Source organism: Haemaphysalis longicornis, unplaced genomic scaffold, assembly GCF_048455015.1.
Source record: "Haemaphysalis longicornis isolate Haplotype H1 unplaced genomic scaffold, Haemaphysalis longicornis Haplotype H1 scaffold_2, whole genome shotgun sequence".
Classification (NCBI taxonomy): Eukaryota; Metazoa; Arthropoda; class Arachnida; order Ixodida; family Ixodidae; genus Haemaphysalis; species Haemaphysalis longicornis.
The window spans coordinates 29,537,136-29,546,229 of NW_027526295.1; positions in this window are offsets into that span (position 1 = coordinate 29,537,136).

The window sequence follows — 9,094 nt, forward strand, 5'->3', positions numbered from 1 at the left end:
TTTGGCGAGGTGTACTGGGATGTAGCCAAACGAGAGGACGCTATTGGTCTTGGGGATGCGCTGGCGGGCGGTCGTTTGTTCGCGCAGGTCCGGACCTGAGGAACGTGCCATAAAGGGACGCTTACAGGTGAGCTCGGAGACTGCACCCGCGCTCGCACGCGCGGCGTTCCACTTCTGCGGTACTCCATCGGTGAGTTGAACGATTTCTATCTTTAATGTTGCTTAATGCTTCGTTCCCCATGTTACCGTTATGGCCTATGACTAGTCTGCATGCAATATATTTCACTTGCACATTGCAAAAAAGGCTTCCATTGGTGTTTTGCCTTTGTAACCTCCTGCTTTTGTCTGTCTCCGCAAACAACAGACCCGTACGCAGCCAACGCTTGCAAGGCATGTTTGCTGATCACGGAAGGGTGCAGGATGGGGAATAACTAGTGTGTGAAATGCAGAATCTCACAACGTTTATCAACATTTTGTGTATTGCATTTGCCTAACATGTTTTTCGGTTGTATACGTTTGTTTTGATTGAACGAAGATGAAAGTTCAATATTTCAACACACTTTGCTATTGCCGCTCCGCATACTTCTTGGTGTGATAACTATCACCACTGAAAACCTGTGCCAGAGCACAATGATCATCCACCTCTTCAAAATGTTTGAATAAAAACACCGAATGTCAGGTTCCTGCACACTTTTGAGATTTAACGATCTATTGGTCCGTACGAATCATTGTTTCTGTGGAACGCCGACTGAGGTGTCTTAAACATATGAGCGAATTTTTTAGTCGTTTTCCTAGTTTACACAGCAAGACACACTCGTTTGCAAATCAAGGGTGGTTCATGTACTGCCCATATCTCATTTACGAAGGCCAGTTCCCACATTGTAATGCAATTGCCATAGTATTTTTCTTTGTTTTACTCGGTAAAACGACAGCATTATGTTATATACGAATCCTTGCCCTTCTGGTAAATGAACCCAGCAACGCTACCGGTATATACGTTGATTTTTTCCTCTTTGTCTGGGGCACTGCGAAGGCAATAGTTTATCACTAGCACGGAGCAGAATTGTTTAATTTGCTCATCGCTGCAGATAGGAGTTTCATTGTCTCGTTTGCTTTTGTTGTGATTTTCTTCAAAGTAGCTGTTAGAAGTTCTTATTGTTTGAACAGACAGGAAGTCACCTGATATCACCTACAGGCCCCCGTTTGCTGTTGATTAATGGCCCCATTGTACCTGCTCTCACGGGATATTGATAGCAGCCACTGCCTGCTACTCGCTTTGAAGTATTATGAGAAATTGTGTGCTTTCCCAGTAACCCTGGCAAACAAATAAAAATAGTGTTTCAACTGCTCAAAGATAATCATCTATGGTAATTGGACGTTCATAAACAACTTTATTAAACGAGCCAAGCATCTGTGTACTCGCTTACCGAGAAAATGTCGCAAGGTCAAAGCTAAACTGGCAAGTTTTAAAACAAACGAAGTCATTCTTTAGAAGCACGGGCATTTGAAAGAAAGTAAAAACATTACAACACGGCATCGATCGTTAAAACCTAATCTAACTTGGCAACAACTTCTCAAAACATTCTGACTTTCAAAGCACAACACCAAATTGCAGCTCGCCGCCAAATATACATTTACAATGCAGGTACAAACCGCACCGAGAAACTCCCTTTAGATAGCAGTAGCTCTGTTTGTTCTGAGTACGCTTTAGCATGAGGGTCGCCGCCATATGTGCCCGCGAAATGCAGCGGTCGACCAGGAACGTCTCGTGTTTCTTTTCTGTCGGAATATACCTAAACCCTTACTTTCTTTCCGCGTATCGGACACCACTCAGTTCACAGTGTTTGCATCCAGGCAACCTATCGAAAAGCCAAGCAAACGCGGAAAACAATTGGCGACTACAAAAATTCCTTCGATGCCATAAATAGCGAATTTTCCGAATTCGGTGACGTTTCCGTGGCCGATTTTAATAACTGTTCGGTACAAGCTAACTGGAATGGAACAAAACTTTTTGGGGGCTAGTTGGTTCTAGATTCCTTAATATGTTTAGGGTATAAACCAAATGCGGTATACAAGAAAGGAGACGGTAGAAGCGCTAACTTTCAAGTGAACTGTAATCACCAGCGGAGCCGGTAAATATAGAAAAAAACTGGAACATGCGCAGCCCGCGCCGCATTATGTTATCAGAAGTACTCATGTGTGTGAATCACCGAAACGATCGGAAAAAAATTTCTCCGAGTTAAAAAAAATTGCGCCAATCCACCCCGTGAATGTGGTTGGAAAGCAAAGCTGTAAACGGCACCCATGACGATTTCCCATGCGACGTCACTTAAATTCACGCACATCGCTCTACAAATAGTAAAACCAGAGAAAAGTATTTTGCACTAACAACACCATTTATAACTTCAAAGAGATATTCTTGGTAAGGTTAAATCAATGCATGATGCATGAACGGTGTTCGGATGAGTTGTATTGATGTAGCACAAGCGTGAACACTTTGTTTTATAAAATTAAAGTTCCAACCCGGTGTTAGACGATCTGATTTCTCCGTCTCTGCGCCGCGGACGGAGGCGGCGAGATTGGCGGCCGAGAAGGAGGCGGAGGCGGAAGAAATACTTCTGTTGAGATTTCTGAACGGCCCAGAGTGCAGCCCTGGGGAGTGATTCCTTCTTGTGTGGGGCCCATACTCATTCCGCCCGGACTGTGTTCTGTCCACCCGCTGGAGCTGGGTAGGTAGGGAGGGCATTGACAGCAGCATCTCCCATTGCTCTTGTTGGGTAGTTGACGGAAAGAGAGGAGGGTGCTCAGGGCTAAATTACGAGGCCGGGTCTTCTTACTTATAGGCAAAATTTACATTCAGCGTCGTAGCGATTCGGATACATTAAGTGAAGACGCGTAGGCTGTGGGAAGGAGCCCGGATTGTATGAGCCGTAGGGTAGTTTGTTGTTCCCTGGAAAGGTCAGGGTAAGGCGAAGCTACGGTCTGTCTCAGAAGGCGATAATGCTGTGTTAATCTCCCTGAGCGTGACAAGCGGATGACTGTCCTCGTGCAGCTCCATAGCACGGGAGGTAAAAGCGCAGGCTTGTCGGGTGGGCATATTTGTTGCCCTCCATTGAAGCGTGAGGGGGTGCCCAGATGATCTGTATGTAACCGCTTGGGGAGTGGTTTTTTAGCACGCGCAGTGCAGGTCAGGACACCCAACTCGACTGGTTATTCCAGTAGGCTTGATTGGAATCGGTGCCTACCCTCCAAACTACTCTCCGGTTGACTGAGAGCCAAGGTGATGGCTGCCTGTTCTGCTGCCGTCATTTCTTGGGTCCTAAGCGTGGTACACGCAAGGAGGTTGGTTCTGGAGGTAGCCACGATGACGGCGTATTGCTGCCCTCGATGTTTAGGGGCTTCTGTGTACATAACTGCATGATCCCCACCGAGGGTGGTGTTTAGCACTTGAGCCCGTGCTTTTCGGTGACCCTCGTCATGTCAGGGTTTCATATTTCTAAGCAAAAAGAGCATCTTTAGTTTTGGTCGCCAAGAGTCTGGTAGTACGTCAAGCGGAATGACATTCTGGGCTGCCCAGCCAATGTGGTGAAGCATGCGGTTACCCACCGCAGTTCTGAGTCGGATCTTCTGGTTAGAAAGATGGCCTTCTATCAGCTCTTCCAGCGTGTTGTGGATCCGCTTGCTAAGCAGCCTCTATGTGGACGCACTCATGAGAAGACCAATGGTCTCCTCAACCGCCTTTCTAATCATTATTTAGTCTTCCTTGTCGAGAAGACAGGGAATTGACGTAAGTGACTCTCGAGAGGACAAAAGCTTGAATTTATTGAAAGGTACCGGATTCCTTTAGGCCTCGCGTCTTGGTGGCAACTTGCCTGATCATGTGTGTAATTTTATTGATGCTGTTTTAAAGATGCTGCAAGCAGACGTCACTCTTGGAGTTAGCCTTGAGGTGTAGGCCCAGGATCTTGATGCTGGAGCTTGGAGTGATGGCCTGGCCGTCAAGGAGTATTTGAATGTATTCCTTTATTTGGCGTGAGGGCGGAAGACAAGGAGCTGTGATTTTTTACGTGAACACTGGAGGCCACAGGCTTTAGCTCATTGGCGTACTAGAAGTGAGATGCCATGCATTGGTGTGAGCTTCCTATAATTTTTTTAACTCTTAGCACATGAGCAAGGTGCGCACAGGGATCGCTAGACTGGTATGAGTGGTCGCGTGACGCTTTCACGTGGTATTCAGCGAGAACGCAGGGGGTAAACACGTAGATGCGCTTGGTGAGTACACCACCTGTCTTCCCCGTCTTCGCGTGGTCTCGTAGCTAAATCGGTAAGACTACGGCTCTCGCTTTGTTAGTCTATTAGTTCCAGTTTTCATTCCCGGCGGAGCCAGTAAATTCGCTTATTGTTCGCTGGAATTTTCTGGTGACACCAACGGCCGCGAAAGAACCCTTGGGGAATAGAGGTTAAAAGCTTTGCTTTAAAAGGACCACCGGCGTATCGCTGATACAATTATCGCCTTTTAGCTTGATATAAAAAGCTTCCAAGAGTTCCTGTGCTGTCGCATCTCTGCTCCTACCCAGAATTTAACTCTTCCCCACAAGTACCCTATTTTTGCGGGCATCGCAATGTGATGTCAAATGAGCATATCCTTTATTCTTTATGGACAAATCATGTTCCCGTGCTCGGTCGTTGATACATAGGCTGGTCTGGCCAACCTATACTTTCTCTCATTTAGGTGGAATCTGATAAACGACGCCTAAACGCAGTTCACAAAGGTCCTAGCATGATCCTTGTCACAGCCTTGCTTTTTTGACCATTGAAAGAAGTGCGCGCGCAAAGTCAGGTCAGTTTTCATGGTGCCAAGAACACGATCGGAATCCCATTCCTGTTGGTCACCTTCTTGAGGTGATGGGCGACTTTGTGGATCAACGGCACCACTTCGGGTTTTGCCGTACCTTGCGCTATCCCAGGCGTTCTTCTAGAGTTGCCTCCTTTAACCGTCTTGAGGAGTGTATCAGTGACTGAGTACAAAACAGAGAACAGGAAGCTGGCTGTAAGCAGCCTTTCAATTTGCTTATCAAAGCTGGCCTGCATAGAGTGGGGACATGACTTGGAGAGCGCCGACTCCAGGCACGAGTGACTTTGTGGTCTTTTCACCGTCTTGGAGTGCGCACAGCAAAACGAAGGGGCTCTTTCTATGGCCGTGGGAATAACGCCACCAGACATGCTTCGCAACAAAATGGATGATAATATACATAAACTGCAACGACTTCTGTAAATAAAATCTCGTGCGTGAAAACTAAGCCCGTCTCGTGGCGCCTAAAAGCGCCTAAAATAAACTCAACAGATTCTGTGTGTGTCAGAGTGTTATGCTTCTTTAAAACCACCACAACTCATCCGCATATCTAAAAACTTTCAAGACTAACTTGTCGCGTAAATGTTTGTATAAGGTACCATCTACTGCGGGTAAAAATATATTACAGAGTACAGGGGCCACACAGGAACTAATAAAAATTTCTTGCGTTTGCAGAACCAGACCGTTGTCAAATGGAATAAAAGTAGACATCAAATAAAACTGAAGCAACAAAATTAAGTGGTCCACTGACCCACCAGCCGAGTTCTGAAAACCAACGGCACAATTTTCATCAATGCACTCTCTAACTGAGTCGAACAAAACTCCATATATAACCGAATGAAACAGTTCCTCAACATCCACAGAAAACGCATACCCAATAGGTGCTCCGCCCTGCAAAAACCGGTCACCTCATTTTACCTATTGGTAGCTAACGGAGCAGCAATTTCTAGACACTTCAGGTTCTTGAAAAGGTATAGGCTGAGTAAGTGTGCCAAGAGCCCTCTTCACTGATGATGTAGTTAAACGGGAAATTTTGTTCATGCGTTCTGACCGATAAGAACACATCAACAGCATGGCACTTGCATTCATTAATATCCTCGGCCAACTTATTCAATTCAAGGTCGCTGCACATTGCAACGGTTGTGAATGTTTTTTCTCTTGTGGCACTTGCTTTCACAGGAACGAAATTCCAGTCTATCGCTTGGCCCGCCTTCTCGAGGAAGATTTTTTTTGGCATGGCCACAAACCCACCTTCTTTTTCAGCTTGCAGCATTCGCAGTTTATTGGGTTTTAAGAATGATATCACTCTGGCCGTAAAATTCCTGGGGTTAGAAGAAACCGTACCGTTCACTGCTTGTGAAAGGACGTCCACACCCTCCAACAGGCACCCATCTCTATCTTCCTGTGACACCTTTCTCGCGACGCGGTGATTTACTGCCAAAAGTTTGTCTGCTGGCATGCACGGTTTTTCACTGAATTTGGTCCCTTTCTCAAGAGGCTTGCCACGTTCTCGGAGACAGTTACGTCTCCCTGCACCAACAAGCCGCTCTCCTCCTTTTTCTTGCTCGTCTTCTAGGTAGAGCCTAACGCTTCGCAAATGCAATGAGTCCAGCAGACTTCAGTCATTTTAGCAGGGTAGGGTAAGGCAGACCGTAATTTAATTGCTGCAAGCCAAGCGGTGTCTAAGGCATAGCACAAAACTCTGAACCGGTCGTTGCATCGACGAACTTGCCGCCGTAGTTCCGACTACAAATGCTCGCAGATCTGCTTGAGCAGCCAAACGACTGGGTTCAAGTAACAGAAAACAGCCCTCAATTCAGCTGGTATAAGTCCCTTTAAGAGGTTGAAGGCAATTAACCAATCCCGGCACATTGGAGTGATGATGAAGAACACATGTGTGTTGACTTGAAAGGAGCAGGGGGAACGGATACAAAGGAGCCCTCAGAAAGTGACAGGTAACTTCACAAAACTTTGGGGGGGGGGGGGCTAGTTGGTTCATGATTCTTAAATATGTTGAGCGCAAAAACCAAATACGATTCACAAGAAAGGAGACGGGACAAGCGCTAACCTAAAACTGATCTTTAATCGGTAGTACAGTCGCCTGTAGTCAAAAAAATACCTTAATGGGTCGTCTTTTTTAGATGCGACGAATCTCATTCACTCGCCTTGTCCTTGCATCCACCCGGAGTTGTAGTCGGCGTTGTCGGCGTCCACCCCTCCCCCAATCTCCTCGCCACGCCAGCTGAGCTCTCCACCGCTCACCCTCTCTCCTCTCTGATAGCGAAGACTCTCTCTCGAGGGTCATTGGATTGGATTCGATTGGATTGGCTTGGCTTGGCTTGGATTGGATTGGATCAGAACTCTGCGAGGCTTCGCATTACCTCGGAGTTCCCCTCGGGAAGATGGTGTAATGTTTTTTATTTACGAGTATTACCGGCGCAGCCCAGGGGCTCTTCAATGCCTTTATAGTATCTCTGCTGAGCATGTCTTCCCCTTGTGTCCGAATGGCTTGCTGCTCGTGTTAAGACGGGCGGTATGGTGACTGTCTGGTAGGTCAGGCTCTAAATTCGGTTATAATTCGGTAGTTCGCTAGATATGCGTGATGTAATTTTGAGTTCGACAAAAAACACTCGCTGTAGTGACGCAGCAAACCCAATAAGTTTTACCGTTCTTTTTACGGTGGCACCAGACTGAGGTAGAAGGGATGTGGAAGTTAGGAGTTAACTTCGGCTGCGTGTCGGGGACCGCGATCACGTCCCTTGCTTCTTGTGTTTCTTCGAGGACCGCAATTGCAACGCCCTTGTATTAGTCCTTGTACTCCTCGGTGAAATTAGGGACCAATACGTGGGATTGGAAACGAGACACCGCGGGTCCAGAAGCAACCTTTCGTCACTCTCCACTATAGCGTCGATGTCAGGAGCAGCATCCTCACAGTAGACGGTGATCATCAGGCTTGTGCGGGGTGGCAGGCTGACGTTATCACCGGCAATCCTTACAGCAGCACGGTGTTCGGGGTTCGGTTTCCTCTTCATGGAGGGATCAGAGAAAAAAGTTACCGATTTCTTCTGCAGATCGATTATTGCACATTTGTCCATCAAAAATTTATTCCAAGAATGAAGTCGTGGCAGCACTTAGGCGAAATGCCGAACGCAGCAGGCTGCATGGTGCCGTGTATTATGACGTACGGCGCGCAAATTCCACTTGGCGTTTCGAGATGGCCCCTTAATCTGCAGATGTGCGGACCGTCCCATCTGGTCGTAACTTTCTTAAGCTTAGATGCAAATGACTCTCTCATTACTGAGTATTCAGCTCCCATATCTATGAGGGCAACTGCATCAAAACCGTCGAAGCACACCGTGACGTCAGAGGCCGCCTTCCTTGAGTTCCGGGTGTGTTCGGTCGTCGTATCTCGGCTTGTCCGTGTTGACGGTAGAACACTATGCGTCCTTGTTGTCATCCTCTTCTCACCAGTAGGCCCGTTCATGTCGGGTACGTGTCAGACCGTTGGGCTGTCCTCGTGCTCGGGAGTCACGTCAGGGTAGGATCGAGTCGTCGGGCTGAGGGCACGGTGTTCGGTGCGTCCTTGCGTCTTTGGAGGGTTTTCGTTTTTCCGTTGTTGGTCAACTTCACCTCCAGAAGTTGCTGCTTGTAGTTCCCCGCGTAGGCTGGGTGACTTCAACGTGCCAAGTCAGCATTGCTACGGCAGTTCGGCGACTGGTATGTGTAGGGTGACCGCAAACGGCTGAAACGAGCTTGGCCATGGCTTGTTTGAGATAGATACTCGTCGATCTCACGTGGTCGTTGGCTAGGAATTGGGCGAGGTGCGTCAACGGAGAAACCACGCAGTCCAAGCCTCTTGTATGCGCAGCGACGATAGATGTGGTTGGCCTCTCAACAGTGGTAGCAAAGCGGAAGATTATCGCGTGTTTCGCACATGTCGGTCTTCGTTTGCGTCTGCTATTCGACTACAAGGGGTCGAGCGGGAGACAGTGGACGGCAGTACGTTGCGGCCTCTTGACGACGTTTTTGAGCACTGCGGGGTCGACGAAGATCTGTAGAATATGCCATAGCTTGTGGCTCGCCGGGTTCTTCGGATGGAGTAGAAGTCCCCAGTGCCCGTTGAACCTCTTCTCTGATGACGTCAGCCAGGGACGCAACTGTAGGTTGCGGCGTCATTAAAAATTTCCGACGCTTCTCCCTGACGACTGCACGGAGTGTCTCGCGTAGTGTACCGGAGCTATG